This window comes from Anguilla anguilla, chromosome 11, assembly GCF_013347855.1.
Source record: "Anguilla anguilla isolate fAngAng1 chromosome 11, fAngAng1.pri, whole genome shotgun sequence".
Taxonomy (NCBI): domain Eukaryota; kingdom Metazoa; phylum Chordata; class Actinopteri; order Anguilliformes; family Anguillidae; genus Anguilla; species Anguilla anguilla.
In genome coordinates, this window is record NC_049211.1 from 22,690,519 (window position 1) to 22,709,791 (window position 19,273).

Sequence of the window (19,273 nt, forward strand, 5' to 3'; positions counted from 1 at the left end):
TAGTAAAGGAGAGGACTGTCTGTCATCCATCAAATTAAACTTGTTTCAACATTTAATTTGATACGTGGGACTGTAAAGCCCCTTGATTCAAACCAGGCACCACTACTATGAAAAACATGCACTTCAGCACGGACAAATTACAACTTTTTTCACTTAATAATGGACATCCCATACTCAAGGTCAAAGATTGAACAGTATTCAATTATCTGGAAGACCAGATAATTAGAATTAATAACATATTCACACTCGCATAAACTTTTTTCACTTAACTGGACACCCAAATTGCAGGCTTTTATACTTCAGAATTTTGCACTTTAAACACTGTGTTGCTAATCTGCAACAGCCAAGTCTGGCAGTGTGATATACCTCTTGTCGACATTTGAGTTCCACATTGTTATGCCTACAAATACAGCACTGACAGCATTAGGTGATTCACAGAATGATCAATAGTCCTGAAACTAAATTGCTCCCTCTCTCAATGTAAACATTCCCTCAGAAGGCAACCATCCTGGACCCCACGTTTACATGAGTTACAAGCCCAGTACTACCTAGTTGGAGCTTTAATAACTGTCCCTTTCCATTTTATTTAATTACATTTATCTTTCATCCAGGCTCTAGATAAGATGAATGCTTTGCGGGTCAAATCCAATTAAGTATGTTAAAATGTCACGGTAAAGTATGTCAGTATATAGATGGCCCATGGATGTGCATTGTAATGCCATATCACTTGTAAAAAAAACCTTGGCTTGATCTCTTTATTAAGCATCACTTTACAGAAGGTGTATAGTTTGATTTGGCAAGCTCACAGAGGTTACCAATACCCCCAATGGCCATTAGTAATCATGTTGATAGGTTACAAGCCATTCATTCAATACACTGTTTAAAACCAATTCTGCCGCAGTTCTTGGCTCAGCACCAAGTTTACTAATTGAACTAAGACTATGTGAACTCAGTAGCTGTAGTTATGAATGTTACCTGAGTGTTTTTGTTCAGATTTCCACTCCCTCCCATGGGCTCATTGGCTCAGTCTGAGTGTTTGGGATTGGCTACTGCCAGTAGGTACAATGCCCTTTATAACGATGAACAGTGACGTGCCATCAAGTTGTTGTCACAAATGTAGACTTTTCGTTTGTGTCTTTTTTTGTTGTGTCTGTCAATTATTTTAAAATTTCAGATGACAGAAGCTGTGCATTCTGACCTTTCAGAATTTTTTTTAATTCAGCTTTCTATTGTGATGACATAGATTTTTTTTTTATCTCTATGGACTTTGAACAAAGAGTCAGAATATGATTGCAAAAAATGTTTTCAAAAGTTCACCCTCCCATATGAATATTACCAGTCAAGCTGCTATCTGATTCTCTGGAAGCTGTTCCTGGTTAGTGCTCTCTGGACAAGTCTGACACGAGACAAGTTCTAAAGGCCCTTCAGCCATAATAGACCCCAGACGGATTAAACATGCTAATGAAGCCGGCCAGGTGCAAAAGATTTCCTGAACCCAGGAAACCAGGGCCTTGCACACGTAGCTATGCTGGAAGCCTTACAGCCAGCCAGCGAGAGGAGCTCAGGGCCCCTGGCGTGTGAGCTTGTTACCGAACCCCTGCAGGCAGTGCCCGGGACGGCCCTGGAGCAGGACCCCTTTTAATGAGGTCCTCTCCAGCTTCCTCAGCTCCAGCCTCGGGGCCAGCGCTAGACCCGCGGAGCCTCCGCACAGCAGGAGAAACGGCCCGCGTGAGTTCAGAGGCCACAGGCCTTTTCATTTAATTGAACTGGTCAAAACAAATCGCGCCCTGCATGCTTATAGATTTGTCACAGGAGGTAAAGGGAAGACCGTTTGAACAGGATGAGGATGTTTATTCTAGGCTGCACAAGCCTGTGAAATCATTCCCTCTTTCCCTCATTGTTTTGTAAATCTCAGGTATTTGCCAAATACAGACAAAATTGTGAACGGTATCAAATCTTGAGAGGGAAATAGCTTGTTCTCTTCATATAAGTGCTTAGTTCTGTTCAGAATAAATCCTTGTGGAACGTAACTGTGGCAAATGTTCCAATTTAAATTCTGCAATTTGCTTGGAGTTCACAGGAGCCAAAGTCCTACATCTTCAAATATGTCTCTCTCATCTCACTGTCCACGAGGACTCAAGTGTGCGTGGTCAGATTGTATGTCCTTTTCTATTAGGTAGCATCTGTATATTTACATTTTGAAAGCATAGTTGGAGGATTTTTTTTAAAATAATGTAGCAGCTAGCATATAGAAGTGTGGCTATGAAATCTTATTCAGAACCAACCATTTCCATATATATTTGCAGCCATGTTGTTCTCCATTTGCATCAACAAATCAAGCCTTCGTGGTTAATTACCTTTGTGGCAAGAATGAAGTTACACACATGAAAGTAAAATAAACATTTCAGGAGTTACAGTTGCTTGTTTGGTAACCATGGAAACAAATGGAACCTAATGAGGAGAGTAACACATAGCTCGTTCAACCAGGGAAGCATTTTCTTTTTATTTTGATAAGATGAAAGATTTCGATAAGATGAAATAAATATGAATGTTTACAGAGTGAAGCACACTTGAATGCTTCAGTTGCTTTTTTGTCACTGTAGGATTATTGGTTTTTACTGCAGTAATTACTGTGTCAGGAACTGCTAATTGATTCCACAGATAATGTGGTGTACACTCTTTCCAGCCCCATAAAATCTGGGGCCACCTTCAGCTGCCCTTCCACCTTTGACAGGAGACAAAGAGAATGCAATTGAGTTTAATTAAAATGAAATTATTGAAACATCTCACAGCTGGTTGAAATTGTGGACACAATGATAACAAAACACTTGAAATTACTTGTCTATGATGCAGTTCTGTGTTCCCATTTTTGTTTTCTAACAACACAATTTTAGTAAAACATATTAATAGTTTCTCAACAGCTGTGCCCACATATTGTGCTGAGAAGCACTTGAAAGCTAACCATATGGGTATCAAAATAGTTCAACAGTTTCATAAAAGCTGTCAGGGTGTAAATCCTCTTTAACCTTCTTTTCCTCTTTAATAATTTGTTCTGTTTTTTTCTGCCTTGACAATTCTTAGAGAATCTAAGATTTAGATTTAGAATCTAAAACTGAGTAAATTCTTCAATTTCTCTCTTCTTTTTTTTTGTTTTCAATCCTATTCTTAACCTTAATGCCATCAAATGGCTCTGAATGAAGGCTTTCATTCAAGTAATACATTTTATTGTATTTAAATTATTTTTGAAAAAAAAAATGAATGAATGAAAACACAGCTATATTCCCACCACCCTTTCATTCAAGTCTGATTTTTGCGATTGAAGTGCTTGTGCAGTCCAGCGGCCATACAGTTTATATTCGTCTGGCCATTCGTCAGTTTAACTGCACGGTAACTTAACACTTTACTGCCAGCCCATAAAGGAGAAGTGTTCCTACCCTTACCTGGCCCATAACACTGAGACAGACAGGGGAGGGAGGGAGGGAGGGAGAGAGAGAGAGAGAGACAGAATGGTCATTACGGAACACAATGTCACAGCACAACTCATAAACCTGGCCCCCGCAGCAGCTGCGGGGGGCACGGTGCTAATTCTCAGTCAGATTATTTATGCTCGGGGGTACAGCGAGGTGCCCCGTCCCGCTGGCGCTGGGGTCCCGCGCAAGCCTGTTTTTTATACGCTTGCGGGGCAGGGGCCAGGTTCTCCTCCGTGGGAAAGAAACGCGGCCGTCAGGTTGCGGCCAGGTTTTATGGCGCGCTGTCCGGAAACGTCGGCAGGAGAACTGCGAAACGAGAGGGAACCTCCGCAGTTTGTAACCTTATATAAATGAATCACTGGGCTGGTCATGCCGTGGGCAGCCGGGTATGCCTGTTGCTCATCCCGTTCTCCTACGTTACGCTAACTGGCAGGATATTGCACCGAGAGGCCTGCACATCAGTCACCTCGATGAATCCTGGACTGAGGGAAAAGTACACATGCCCGCTTGACCGCAGGATACTAATTCTCTCTGAATTCTTTGTATTGTTGAAGCTGTAGCATGACAAAGCAGAAAGTTGTCTGTGCTGTGTGCTGTAATGTCTCAGATTTGACCTGTACGATATTTATGCGTCATGCTTACAGTATAACAGTTATTTGCACATTGCTATGACTCACTGAGGTAACTATTTAAGTCCTTCTGATGGTGCATGGTTTCCGTTTCGGAGAGTGTAAATCAATGGACAGGTCTGCATTGTCAAATAAATGTATAAATTCACAACTTGATTTTCAGAGACTTTAGGAAATATAAAAGAAATTACAGAAAAATTAAGACAATATTGGCACAAAATACACCAGTCCAATTTTTGTTTGTTTGCAATCAATTCAATTTAAATTATCTCAGCTTTTCCTGAAAACATTAGTGGTACTCAAGAAAGCTTGAGTCCATGAGGGAATATTAGAGCGGCACTCCCATTTTACCAATAAATCCATATTTCAAAGTCATCATAATTTTTTTAAAGTTCTTTAGAATTTAAAAGTTCTTTTTCATTTTGCAAAAAAAGAAAAAAAAACTTTTCATGGGAGAAGAATCTGGGTTTATTTTCATTATTCTTCTCTCGAGAGCTCATTCCATCACGCATTCTGTGGTATCTCACAGGTAGGTCTCCTCTTCACCTCCTGCCCTTCAGATACACGCCTGACTCCAGGAAGAGAAGGCCTGGCCCTCTGTTGGCATTATCTCTGAGGGGTTTGGGGGCTTGTGAAATATTTGCATGACCTCGCGTCCCTACGGCAAGCCTGCCAGACTCCAGTGGGGCCTCCCCGATTGTGTCAACTACTGACAGCGTTTCTGCTGTGGCAAAAGATCCACTTCATCGTAATGCACATTTTCATTGGACATGTGCGCAGCACTTGGTGAGGGGAATGCATTAGAACTGGGTCATGCTTGGTGAAATTCTTGCGGTGGTGATAGATTAATATTTCAACGAGGGATCTTGCCTTAGCATGCTGTGTTGCCTGTTCCTCTGACTCCTGAAACATCTGTCAAGTGCTATTAGCTTGTTAAAACTGATGTATTCATACAAAATATCAATCCCCCCTCCTCCCAACCCCCATGAATGGGAGTTCCTGATGTGCTGTAGAGGCATGACCGCCTCTCCTTGCTACTCTTAAGGTTTGCTGCCAAGGGTACACCAGTTTGTACTGGTAACATATTCTTCTACAGCACCTTACATACTAGGTTTTCACCAGGTAAATATGTGATAAGTAGCACATAATTGGGAAATCATAAACATTATTTAGCACTGATACAGGCATTATGAAAACTCACAAATAAAGTGAGTTTTAATATTTTGTCTTTCCTACAATGTAGTGATGATGTAATTGCTCTCACAAAGTATATTTGTATATAGTGGAATTCACAGGACCTTGGTTAAATTGGTGATAGCCCATAGGCATTCCTACCATGTTGCATAAAAAGGATCCTTAACCCGACTTCCCATGGACTTAGCCAAAATAAGGAGAGCTGGAGCACTCAAAGCTCGGAAACATAACGCGTTTAATAAAACAGAGTGACTGACATTTTGACATCTGGGACGTCTTCCTCAGAGTCCACAGAAAAGTATTTCTGGTTTCATACCATGTGTTTGCTATCAGACCACCACTCGGAAACATGTGTATGTCGAATAAAGTTCCACACCGTTTGCTGCACACCTGGACGTGTCTCCAGACACTCTGTTTGAGAAACACTGGTCCATTCAGCCAGATCTGCACAGACTTGGAAACACTCCTGAGATTCCAACACACTGCCAGTCAGCTCCCCGCTGGGCTGTTCTCTCTCTGAACATGGAGGCTGGAGCTGGGCAGGAAGGGTGACAGGCTGAGGACAGACACTGGTGTTTTGGATTGGGGCGGGACGTGGTGTGGTGGATGTCAGCTCTATTTTAAAAGATATGTTCATAAATATTGGGGAATTAAAAGAAACAAAAAAGTTTACAAATAAAAATAAGACAAATGAATGCTTTCTAATTTGTGCTGGTTGAATATTTCTAAAGCACAACATTTTCTGCATAGCACATCAGTGTTTCTGTTAATTAGGGGATCCATGTAAGCAGAAAGATTTTTTCCCCCTATTCTATCTGTTCTAAGAAAAAAATAACATATCATTAATGGGTTTTTATAACAGTAATGCTTCAAAATGCTGAGTGTCTCTCCGTCTCTCTCAGTCTCTCGTCGCTTCTCTCCTTCTCTACTTTGAACAGAAATGCAAAATATGAAAAAAATCACCAGTGATCAGTAACCTGAAGAGACCTGTCATAATTAATCATAGCATAGCAATTCAACTAAATCCACAAAATATATAAAATAGGGAATTGTGGGTAAGGGTTAATGGGATATGGTTGTGAGTTAGATAAGTGTTGTGTTTGCTGTTGTTTAAAATAATAATAATTCCAACAATCAAACTAAAGTGATTGCACTTACATGGTGAAGTTCATCAAAAGACTTACAATGTGCCAAATAAAAGCATGTCAGATGAAGTCAGATGTGCGGATTTCTGTATCCAACATGAGGACCCTTATTTTCCGGCATGCATGTCAGACTTGTGGAACTGAATCAGAGACCTGTAACGAGGTGTCAGAATTATTCAGCAGTGAAGCCCAACTCCTCAGATCTCACAGCTCTCTTCACCCCTCTCTAGATACCACCTGGCCAAGGTGACAGAGTGCTCTGCGACAAGTCTGCACTCCTCAGACTGCAGCTCAGCCAGCCTGTCAGCCAATCACCAATGGCGATGTTATGGGGACAGGCTGCTTTGGAAACGATGAGGTACGTACAGTAGCTGGACTGCAGTCTGTGGCTGGGGCACATCTAAGCCGAACTCTTTATAAGCAAAGGAGGGTAGCTCAGTAAACACAGCTACGCATTTTCTTCCACAGTACCATATGATTTGGGGAGTGGGAGGTCATTGGCATGTGTCCCAAAAGTTGTGAAGGGTATCTTGGCTCAATGTACAGAGTCAGCCAGGAAATGAGGCGTATTTACTTCCTGAAGATGCTGATGCTCAGAGACATGTGGTGGCAGACATTAATTTTGCATCACCTGCCAAAACTCGGCATATCTTCCGCAGCACGCCTCATATCAGCAAAGCACCATTAATGAGAGTTTCACTAGAGCTATATGCATTATTAATGCCACATTAATGCAAATGCAATATTTAGAATAAAAGTCCAGGACTGTATATATGCAGGTTCACTTTGTTCAGAATCTAGCTGTAGATTCAAAATATGACATTTTAAAGCTGAATTGTTGAAGATCACTGATGATTTCTGCAGTGTGACTGAAAACCCCCGGTACACTTTCGTGCAGGACGGATGTTTTTCAGGGTATTGTGCATGTGACTTAGTTTCCTATCCCTGGAGACTTAAACAAATTGTTTAGAATGCTTTAGAAACTAAAGAGGCAGTTTCAGCAGAATTGTGTTTTTTCATAATAGTATGAAACATTGTACAAACACACAGGTCCACAAAACCCAGAATCTTCATAGCAGAGTGAGTTCTCTCCAGGAATATTATGTAGCAAGTAACCTATATTTGGCAATTGTTTGGTAATAAAGATTAATGAATTAAGAACTGCCATACGTTCATGCATTCCTAATGTGCCTGAAAAGAAGAAGCAACACAATTTGAAGCAATTTTCAGCCTTATAGCTGAGGATCAATTCAGACTGCAAAGAGTACACTCTCTCTTCCCTATGTGTTTTTGTTCATTACGTGGTGAGAATGTGATACTGCCTCCCTCTTCCCATTCCTTCTGAAAAGAAAAAAAGATCCATGTCTGCAGACAACAAAGCCAGCCTGAATTCCAGTTAGAAGTAACCTTGTTGTGTGACTTCTGAAAGTTGTAAGGTCCGAAAAGCAGCTAGCAGTCACCCTAGAAGTGCTGTGCAACTCAACAAGCGATCATTATTTAAGTACAAAATGGCATTTTTTCCCTTCTCTGTTTTTTTTTGACCCGCTTTTTATTCTCAGCCCAGTCACTTCAAAGAAGGTGCTTGGAAATGACTTTGCCAGGATCCTTTCTTCTTTCCTGCTAAATATTTATGCATGTGCGACAAAAGGAGATGGATGAGGGACGCAGAAAGAGGGGAAGACAGCGAAAGAATCAATCAGAAACAACAGGAGACAGGCCACTTTCAAGTGCAGTAGGCAGCTTTATGATATTTTATTTTTTTTAAGTCGTGCTTTCGTTTAAGGATGGAGAATCATACATATTCTTTTTTTGGATGAATATCATTTTGCATTTTCAAGATTAAACAAAAAATAAATGAAAGAAAGTAAGTAAGAAAGAAAAAAAAACTATGTAGACCATACTGGAAGATTTGTTTTATTCAGTTTCATTTTTGCATTTAATACTTACATGACATGCTTTCAGGATTTTAGCTATTTGTTTAAAAATACTTTGGATATTTCCTGCTTTTCATCCACTAATCTCAACAAATATCCTTATTGTCCAGGCTCTATGTAAACGTGTTGCACTCCTGGCGGTCCATGCTGTGATGTCATCATCAAGTCCACTTATAAGCCTTTAAGCTGAAAAATAATTCCTCTGTAAGTCTGAGAAATGGCGGGTGACTTACAAGGAACATGTATATATGCCTAATACATACATGTTCCTTCTAATGACAAAGTATGCCTAATTATGAAATTCTTTATTATGGAGAATTGCTTTTGGTGTTTGTCTTCTCCTAAGTTGTTGATGATGATGATGATGATGATGATGATGGTGGTGGTGATGCATTATCATTTTTTCAAAAGGTATAGATTTCTGATATGTTTTTGTTACGTAGTTATGCATGCATTTTAAACCTTTAAACCCAAACAGATGTTGTAAGGAGCACACTCATTAATATTTTCCTTCCAAAGCTGATGAAATCCAGGATCCCACAGTAAGGTAAGGTGTAAGGAGAGAGGATACTGTGTAACAGCTGCTGCTGGGTCTGCATCAGGTCAACAGTGGCAGCTGCTGGGAAAGCATTTTGCAGTTGGAGAACACCTGCCGATTGCCATGGTATATTTGTCCTGGTTGAGGGATCCCCCATGTTAAGAAAATGATGGGAAGTGATAAACGTGTCCTGGAGGTACGCTGCAATGTTCTCTGTCCATTTCATTGCACTTCAGGAACTATGTGTCTTGGGCGTTGGTGTGCTGTGTGGTCAAAGGTCACCCTCTCTGAGCTTAAATACACCCTCTTCCTCCTCACCCCCATCTTCCAATCAGACACAAGCTTTTCCCAGAACTCTTCATGTGCTTCTGGAAAATAAACGCAGTTGCTGACAGTGATGCATGGTGGGTAAGGCTGTTGAAAAAGAGCCTGGGAGCATATGCAACATAGCTCAGGAGGTAAGACCGATTGTCTGGCAGTCGGAGGGTTGCCGGTTCAAACCCCGCCCTGGGCATGTCGAAGTGTCCTTGAGCAAGACACCTAACCCCTAACCCCTAACTGCTCTGGCGAATGAGAGGCATCAATTGTAAAGCGCTTTGGATAAAAGCACTATATAAATGCAGTCCATTTACCATTTACCATATGCACTTCTTAGGGACAGTAAGCTAATGGAGCAGATGAAGAGACATCCCTCCACTATGGGTTGAATGAGGCAAGTTTGCAGAATCATTGCACTCATGATGTTCCATTCAGTGTCTTCCTGTAAACTGCCTTATACTGGTTTCACACACATTTTATTAATGTGGATGAGGGCAGGTAGGTCTGAGCTATAGGCAAAGGGTCATTGTGGAAACTGCAGCCAAAGATAAGCACTCCTGCTTAACTGAGTGCCACTCAATGATGTGTCAGACTGTCAAACCGTCAAACTGAAGTCAGGAGGGGTGTAGAGGGGAAGGAGGGGCACGGGTGTAAAGACAGGTCATCCATCTCCCACCTGGGTCTTCTCCAGCTCTGCTCCTCCCTGCTGAGCCATGGACGAGGTGGTCTGAAAGCTTGTGTGCGAGCGCACTGATATTTTGGGCGAGTGACTGCATTAGTCTCGCTTTGTTCCCGCCCACCTCCTCTGCCAGGATAGAAGAGAACTCACACAGAGTCCCTTCCTCTGGTTCTGAAAATAAGCACTTCGTCAACAATACTGCTAAATGCCTGTTCCCATGGCGCGGTACCAATCAACACGAAAATGTCCTTGTTGACTGTCCTCGGTGTGAGTGAGGGGACTGTGCAGGATGGTCCCTTTCCTGGCCAAGCACAGCGGGAGCTCTGGAGGGCAGAAATTGATTCCAGGCTAGAGAGACACGCATTCACACAGCTGGGTCCCCAGAGAAGACTCTGCACTCCCTCATTTCTCCCCTTGAGAAATGACTGGTAAACACTAGTCACGTTTCCATCCAAGTGATTTTGTATAAAAAAAGTTATTTATAAGAGGCAATAGAAATGGCAAATATTGATTATTCCATTAATAAAGTCAGTTTCACCCAACTTTCCATGTCTCTGATCCTTAATACTGTATGTTTTTCAACGATGAGACTATACAGTTCCATTGTTATGTGTCTTTAGCTATGATCATCTCTCTCTTTCTCTCTCTCTCTCTCTCTCTCCCTTGCTTGCTCTCTGGAAGAAACGGAACAGTAATCATGTGACATGATTCCTAATTCTACAATGTAGAAGTAACTGTCTGTGAATTATCAGGTCTGTTACCTTTACAACATTTATTCAGGATTATGTCCTACCAATGGCTTATTATGCTTTATAATATCTGTAGATACCCTTTCCTGAAAATGTAATTCATAAACCATATTGAGACATTTAAAAGTAGATAAATGATCCCTAATTTTAAATACAACATCAATCGGCTCTTTATCTCAAAACATCTATAGGCGATTATAACATGTTTGCAGCATTTGATTCTAGATTATTTATTGAGCCTACATCTGCCATAGATTGGAAAAATTTTCATGTCAGAGTTTTGTTTGATAACACTTACTGTAAATTAATAGAAACCTTGTATTTTTATTAAATTACTAAAATATGTAACAAGCTAAGGTGGCTATAAATACTCATAATTATTGTGTCCTGCAGTGTTGTTGGTTTAATAGCGATTAAAGAATTACCAGGCTTAAAGCCAAAATGCAGGAGGGATGGACAAATGATCACTGCACCATTTCTTGAGTATGGTCTTCTGCTGACCAATGTCTCAAGGAGAGGTCAAAGTGCACAGAGGGAGTTGCCCAGTGTTTCTTAATTGGAAGAGATTGACTTGCCACTGACACAGACGGCATGAATAAGGGTAATTACTGAAGCTAATCAGTCTGTGTGGATTGCCAGTGGCAAAGAAGAAATCCAGAGGGAACTATTTAAGGGGACGCCCCTCTGTAATCCCTCGGCGCTGTGCTCTGTGTAAAAAAAATAAAAAGAAAGAAAGAAAAAGAAAAAAAATGACTGTGATTATATCAGATTTAAAACTCAATTACCTCATGGTAGCTGAGATGAAAATGTGAAGGGTCGGAGGGGGTCCACCCACAAACTGTTTTACCAAATGATGAAAAGAACGTTTTTAATCAGGTTTTGTATTTAATGTGGGTTTCGTTGTTTGCTCACTAATTTGCATTCATAATACTATTGCTGTTTGCCGTTCACATATTTGTAAAGCAATTAGATTTCCCACCGAGTGCTCTTGCTTGAATTTTTGCATGCCTTTGGTTTCCATTTTAAATGAGAACTCAGAAGGTACTAAATGAACCATTGGGATAGCACTTTTTGAAGACCCATGCAGGATGATTACAATACGAATAATTTGACTGTCAGCAGGTTAAACTGGTTTTAATGGTGTCATCAAATTCATATGTTAGTCATTTCCTAGTGAGGTTAACCACAGAAACCACTGGCTTCCAGTGATTGTGGTGTGCGTTTAAATTGAGTGTAAGATATCACAATTGCATTGAACTGCATATGTGCTGTTGTTCAAGAAATCATTCTTTGTATCTGAGAATCGCATCTGAATTACCAGCCCCATGCAATTCTACATGGATGTTCTCTGTGTGAGGTGGTGGCACCTCTCTCTGATTTCTGCGGGTTAATTGACCCTGACGAGGGGCAGGTGTGTGAGTACTATGGTGAGATGATAGCACCTCACAGGTATTTGTCTGAGCTAATTGTCCCTGATGAGGGTCAGGTGTAGGAGGCCTATATGTAGCCCCTGATTTCTGGGGTTCAGCGCAGACTCATTGTTTGTCAGACTCTTAGTGTGTAGGGGTGTGAGAATCGGCAGAAGTTACCGTGTTGATCCTATCTGCCTGATTTGATCACCGTTTAGTTTCTTCTCGAGTTGGTTATCTCTCTGCGCTGTGGAGGACATTTTGCCCTCGTCTCTTTAGTTTTCTTTTTGTTTTCTACCCGCCAGGCTGCGAATATCCTTTTTCTTTTGTAAGTGACCCCACTCTGTTTTTCTAGTGGGGGTTTTCTTTTTGGGCAGCTACGCTGCGGCGGTGTTTTATTTTAGTTTTCTGAGCCCGCTGACAGAAGTTTCAGTGAGTGGAGAGAGCGATTACTTCGCTCTTTATTTGGTTTTTCCCCTTCCCTTTCTATCGCTCAGCGATTTGGTGGTTATCCCTCAGGGTTAACTTTTAGATCCCCTCGGTCCGCAATTGCGTCCCACCCTCCTCAACCGTGACACTCTGGGATTCAAAAATACATAAAATGTCAATAAGTCTGTGACAATAAATATGAGCATGCTTGAGATGAGCTTGAAATCCCACTTTAGTCATAGCATCATAGAAATATAGATGCTATAAGGCTTTTGTCATGCTCACATACTGATTGTTTTTGTGGCATATTGTAAGCCAAGGAAGAGACCTTTGCCAAAATCGGTAGGTACTTCCTGCCAGTCAGATATTACATTGCTCTACATTGTCTTTTCATACGGAGAAGTCTTGATGACTGGTCAGTCAGGTTATTTAGACCAGACCAGAAAGGCCCCCGTTTCATGTTTGTTTTGACTGTGGGGAGGGTTTGCTACAAGCCCTTCCCATCAGCAATTTGCCCTGGTCAAATTCTCACAGGTGGTCCTGTCCCTGAGTAAGATTGATCAATAACTTGCCCTGCTGACCTTTTCTATTTTTTTTGGTGATAAAAACATTTATTCAGTTGCAAATCTAATTCAGAATATTTGATGTGACCAATACATTTCTTTTTTTTCCCCGGCAGACTCCAAATAATTGTTCTAACTGCTTTGCATTCAAATCAATCTCACCTTATCCAGCAATTAAATATTACGTTTCATGGGAGTTGAAAATGGAACATTTATTTCCTCCTAAATAGTATTTAGGGGGAAAAAAATAGGTTACTATTTTAGTAGGGGATTATCTATGATCAAAACTAGGAGTCAGACACACGTTTCGTATCTTATAAACTAAAGTTGTTGTCCTGCTCAAATGCTATCTATAAAGCTATCTTCGCATATTAAATAATTTACATGAAGAGGTTAAACAGAGTTACTGTCCAAAGTGGGGAGCGTATAAACACTTTCTGAGGACACAGAATAAATCATCTGGGTGATTAGCTCAAGTTCCATCAGAGGGGTCTCCCATGTTGCAGTCATAGGGCCCAGGGCCAAGAGACACAGCCGGGAACTACATTCATGTCTCAGTACCTGGCTCAGTGTGACTGTACACAGTGCATTAAAATGAGCTCAGCCTTTCTCCAAAGTGGCTCACTTTGTAAAATCGCTCACCACAAGTGCAGGCTAAACTCCATAGTTGTAAGATTGACCCACGATTGTATGTTGACTGTGGCTGGGAATAACGGAGGGCACAAAATTCTGATTTTTGGAGGAGGTCAGAAGAGTAATGAAAAATAGAAGCTAAATGGGTACAAATATTACATTTTCTAGAAAAGCTTGTTCTCACCCTTGGTATTTCATCTGATGTATTATCCTGTGCATGGAGATCATGGCCTCCATGTGCACCTATATTCTCTTTATTTAATTGCTTACCAATGTATACCCTTTTTGTAGCGATGTTTGTATCGGAAGCTATGTGGGGGATTGTTCCTTCTTTGTAAATACTGTCACTTTGTATTATATGCTTCTCTATGAGTTATTCGGTTTAAGAAAGACAAACCCAGACTGGTTGACATGCATATCTTCAGCTACATTTGAGCACTATCTACTGAATTAGAGCAAAGTAGAATCTTTTGAACCATCTGATCATTCAGCACAAAATGGTTGCTTTTTGCAATCGAGAGACTGCTGTATTTGTAATAAGAATTTGCTTGCGTTAACAGTATTTTTTTTCCCATGATTGTTGTGATTTGGACTGTTGGGTAGAAAATAGTCGCTGGCTCACACTTGAGTGCATTGAAAGGATCAGTCTCCCTAACGTGCACCCAAACAAGGTATTTCATTTTGAAAGGAAGTCATTTCGAAAGCACTGCACAATTGGGACTATTCAGTTTTATCACCTGTTAGTCATCTTTTTGTGTGTGCATAGATTTGGCAGGCAAGTCATTTTGTTGGACTTCCTGCCATGATTTCTTTTTTTATTGCACATACTGCATTAGTATGTTCAGAAAAGAAACTGCTGATGCTATAATTTATTTGAATATGCTGTCTCGTCCAAAGACACATTTGACATTTTCTTGGAAGGACATTTTTCCCGCTGCCTGAAGGGTGAATTATTGCCATGATCTCATGGAGCACTGAACTCAGTCCATCCTAGTGACACCCAGTTATCTATACTGCGTTTACATTGGCGGTAATACTTTACTACTACATGACTACAAATAAACATTAACATGTTGGTCACCTTGTCGGTTCTCTCCATTAGGAACAAGCCTGCAACTTCTTTGTGGTACTGACATCTTAAATCTTTTGGAGTTATATATTAAATATTAAACCAAGCAACCTATTTTTCACTGCCTCCGTGGTCCAGCTGCATGTTCAAGCTTGGATATTATCCTATTTAGACTATAATGGCTCCCATCAGAATGCCCTCTTAACCAGTCCCATTCAATCTCATTAAGTCTCTAGAACGGCCTTCCTGGTCTTGCTCCTCCACCATCTACTTATAATCTTAAAGATGTTAAGGATATAAAATAAAGTGTTTGCTAATCAGTATCCTGAATGTTGATTATGGTACCGGCACAATATAAATCTAAATTGCATTTTGTGCTGTGAAATCACAGCATTCCCACTTCGTCTAATGCCCAGAAACGTGACCTAGCTAAAAGCATCTGCCAAAAGAAAATGAATAGCATAAATAAATAAAATAACTTACCTTTTTGCGGACCCATACAGTTTATCGTTAAAGCCATTCACATCATTATTGCTGTTATATTGCTGTGTCTGGATGTGAGCCAGTGTGATTATTGATTTTCACCCACTGGCATGGCGCTTGCCCTCTTTGTGTCTGTCCATCCGTCTTCGCTAACGGACCTAAACCAGAGCGGTACATTAGCTTGATTTTCATAGAGGGATTTGCTATTGATTGTTCCAAGACTCTGTGATGATAAATTTATAGAGCGCTGCAGGGAGTCTCTGAAGTTTTCTGCACAGCGTCTGCCTTCTTGTAGCATCGGCTTTGTTAAGAGCAGAATGAATGCATGCCGCTCGATAAACTTTGAATGATTAATGTAAGGGCATATAGCAGAACCCTGAAGATGCTTCTGAGGTAAAGCGTGGTGTTATAGCTTTCTTCTGAAGCTAATTCTTCTCAGCAGAAAGGGTGGGTGCCTATCTGACAAGGCTGAGCTTAATGTCTGATGGACTGGACCAAGTAATAGAGAGTGAGAGAGCTTTGTTTATCCATGCAGTAACACAATGACTTATTTTGGAAGCCTGTTAATTGCACCAATTATTTTCACTTAAACAGTGTTTGAATAAGCAGAGGCAAAGTGACAGATTTAAGGGAATGGGACCATCCAGCAACAGGGAGTGGAAATGAGGCAGAAACATGGAGGGGAAATCTCGGTTTCCCATCATCCCCAGGGAGGGCAGGAGACCCACGTGCACCCTCATTAGAACAGCGGTGACGAGTCCCCTCTGTCCTCCTCCCGCACATAGGGCAGCATGGGGGGTTGGGGAGGTGGAAGAGGCCAGCGAAGACTGAGGGAAGTGGGTGCCGGGAACAACCCCAGGGTGAGCGACCCTTTCAACCCGCGGATTGGGTATCGCCAACGCATGCCAGAATTTATTTAGCATCAGACAACGAGCTGCGGGGGAAACCCGATGCTGTTACAGACGGCAGGCCGCCCTGTATCTCACACCGCCTGAGAGCCGCGGCCTACCGCTACCCTGGCGAGGGGCAAGGAGGCAGAGCCCTGAGACGGGACCGCTCTCTCAGCCAAAGGCCGGCCGTCTCCAGTTTCCCCGGTCTGCCAGGGCCCGCCCAGCCGCGGCCCGACGGCAGATGTGGGAGCCGTCTGCGAATCTGTGGGGGGGGGGGGGGGGGGTCGTCGGTCGCTCCCTCTGATTGGAGTGCCAAAAATGCTCCGGGAGAAGAAAGGGGGTACCGACACGTTCCTCAGCAGTGTTTCCTGTCATCCGCCCGGGTCATCGGAGCATAGTGGGGGGCTTGTGTTGGATACTGCCGGGGTATGCCTCTTTCCCAGTCCCATGGCTACGTGCTCCCCAGTATTCCAGGTCATTAATTAGGGTTGAAAAGAAGGTTTTGCCCAGGCTGCTACCTCTGTCTGTGATTGGATAAGCGCAGAGTGAATGGTTTTACTTTCAATTTTTCAGGCGATTGCATATGATTTTGAACTGAAATGGTTCTGCGCGCTGCTCTAACCTGCAGAAAGGAAGGCAGCATTGCATCATTTGGCGAGCGAGCGAATGAGAGGGCGTATCTGAACAGGAGCTATTTTTCCTGGGCTCTCCAAAGAGAGCGGTCTGGTACTCGTTCGGTGTTTACACAGCAGTAAAAAATGAGAAATGGATGAGAAATTAAGTGCTTCTGGCGGCAGAGCTCTGCCCAGCTCTTATTAATCTCTGTCTTCATTGGGTACCAGGGGAATACAGACACTAAGTGGTGGAAACGCTGGGAACGCAGTGCTAAACTAAGAAAAAAGAGCACACACACACCTGGGACTTACCGGTTATATTAATATTGCTTTGTAAACAGCAATGTGTTCTTCACAAAGGTCATAGTTTATAGCTTTAGCAGAGAAATGTATGGTGCGCACCACGCATATGGTTTGCTTAGGGCTGTCTGTTTCTGTTTAGCCACGCTTGAACAGTTCACGGTGTCTGCATTCAGGTTTATGTCCCCTTGCCTGTCAGGGTTTTCAGACAGTGATTTGGGGTGCACTGAAGACTTACGTTCTCTCCGCGCAAGGTATTTTAAGATAAAGTGCTGTGACCCCAGCAAAGGCACTCCGAGAGGTATACTTTACACGCAGCTCATCGGCGTGTCTAGATATGGAATGATAGATGAGAACGTCCTCCAATGTGGAATACGTTTCCCCTCTGTTAAACATCACAGCGCGGACAAATGTGTCAAGATTCATTCCTTTTGAATCTCCCTACAAAGCTCTGAATACACATAGTGGGGGATATTTCACAGACCTATAGCTTAGATTAAGGCCCAAATCACACAATTAACCAAACACCCTGCCCAAAAGCAAGATAAAATCCTCAGCTTATCGGAATATGTGGAAAAGTAAAAACAAAATGGCCCGAGGATGGCTTCAACATACTGCAACTTCTATTTGTGCTTCATACACACATGTAGGAGATTTCTCATATAGCAATGAGAGGGACATTATGAACAAACATGCTTTCTTAGTACATAGCACTAACAATGACAAATAACAGCTAGGTCAGCACACTGAGCGTTTAGGTTGTTTATCCAGAATTTATGGTCAAAATTATTCAACATTATGGGAACTGAAAGTAATGGGCAGAATGCCTGTAAATATTGTTCTAATTGAGTTTATGTGAGAGGTGCAGCTGTACATGTGTATATTTTGTGAATAGTGTTTCTGGGAAATGGCCCAAGGCACGTGGGAGGTTAGTCTCCGTTGCCTTATAACACAGAACTGCTGGCCTTGTTAGGGAGCCATAAATGTGATTTCAGGGCTGTCATATTGTTCTATATACAGAGGTACTAATGACGTTCTTGATCTTCATTAAACTTTCTTGCATATTTGCCTATAAAGTATTTATTACAAACAATCAGTGAACTTCAAGTCCAGTTTTTAATAGTGATTATGAACCATTTTTAAAAGCTAGACTTTATGGACCAAAGGTCACTGAGACAGAAAAAAACAGAAAAAAAAACAACTTACATTGTTAGACAAAAAACCACACACACGCATGCACACACACACACACCATTCTATCTATATATATATATATATCTATAATAATGCAATAATGTCTAAAAATAAGCTTTTTTTTAGGAACAAATACTGCATGTCAAACATAACCAGAGACAGACATACCATCATACAACTAGTCCTTCTCCACCAAAACTGCTGTATGTGTTAATGTGAAGTTTACCTTAGACTTCCTGTCCCATATCGACCCCTCATACCCCGTCTCATACTAAAGCGGTCCCATGCAGAGTCCTCTCAACCATGTCTGATCCAGACACGCGTGCCATGCCCGGTTCCAGTTGACTGAGAAGAGCAGATAGCCCGTGCGTGCCTTCCCCAGACCCCGGCGAGGGCTCCGCCCAGCTCACACGCAAAAATAATCAAAACAAAGGGCAGATCAGATCTCAGCCGCTGCCTGTCAGCTCTTCAGAGCACTGATGAGTCTAGCCATCAGAGTCTGTCTCTGTCTACTGGACTGAAATTCTCTGGTGCTTAACCCAACACTCGGACAACGCTATTAAAACTCTTTCGGGTAATCATCCAGTAAGCAGACAGTCATCCATTTTAAAAGTAACACGTGCATTCAAATCATACCAAAGTGATTCTTGGTGCAGAGTTTTGCGGTGGTGACATCCGGATTCCAGTTTCCAGTGTGTAAAATGCAGTGACAGAATTCCCGTCATCCTTGCATAAACACCTTTTGGATGAAAGACCCCAGGTTGGAATGGCATGAGATATGCATGTGCACTCCAAAAGCAATCGACTTGATCTAACTCAAATACCCCCATTCCCTCAGAGGGACAACAAAGGGTTCCAGGGCAGATAATCTGCATGCCGTGCAGAGAGAGTGCAAGGCGGGGCTGACAGCCGAACCATGGCCATAGGCAGCTCCTTCACTTAACGTTGCTCTAGACGAGCATCTGCCTTTTGTCTCCAGATAAAAATGGAGGGATGTGGACGAGGCTCTAAAGGAGGGGACGTCGAGAAATTA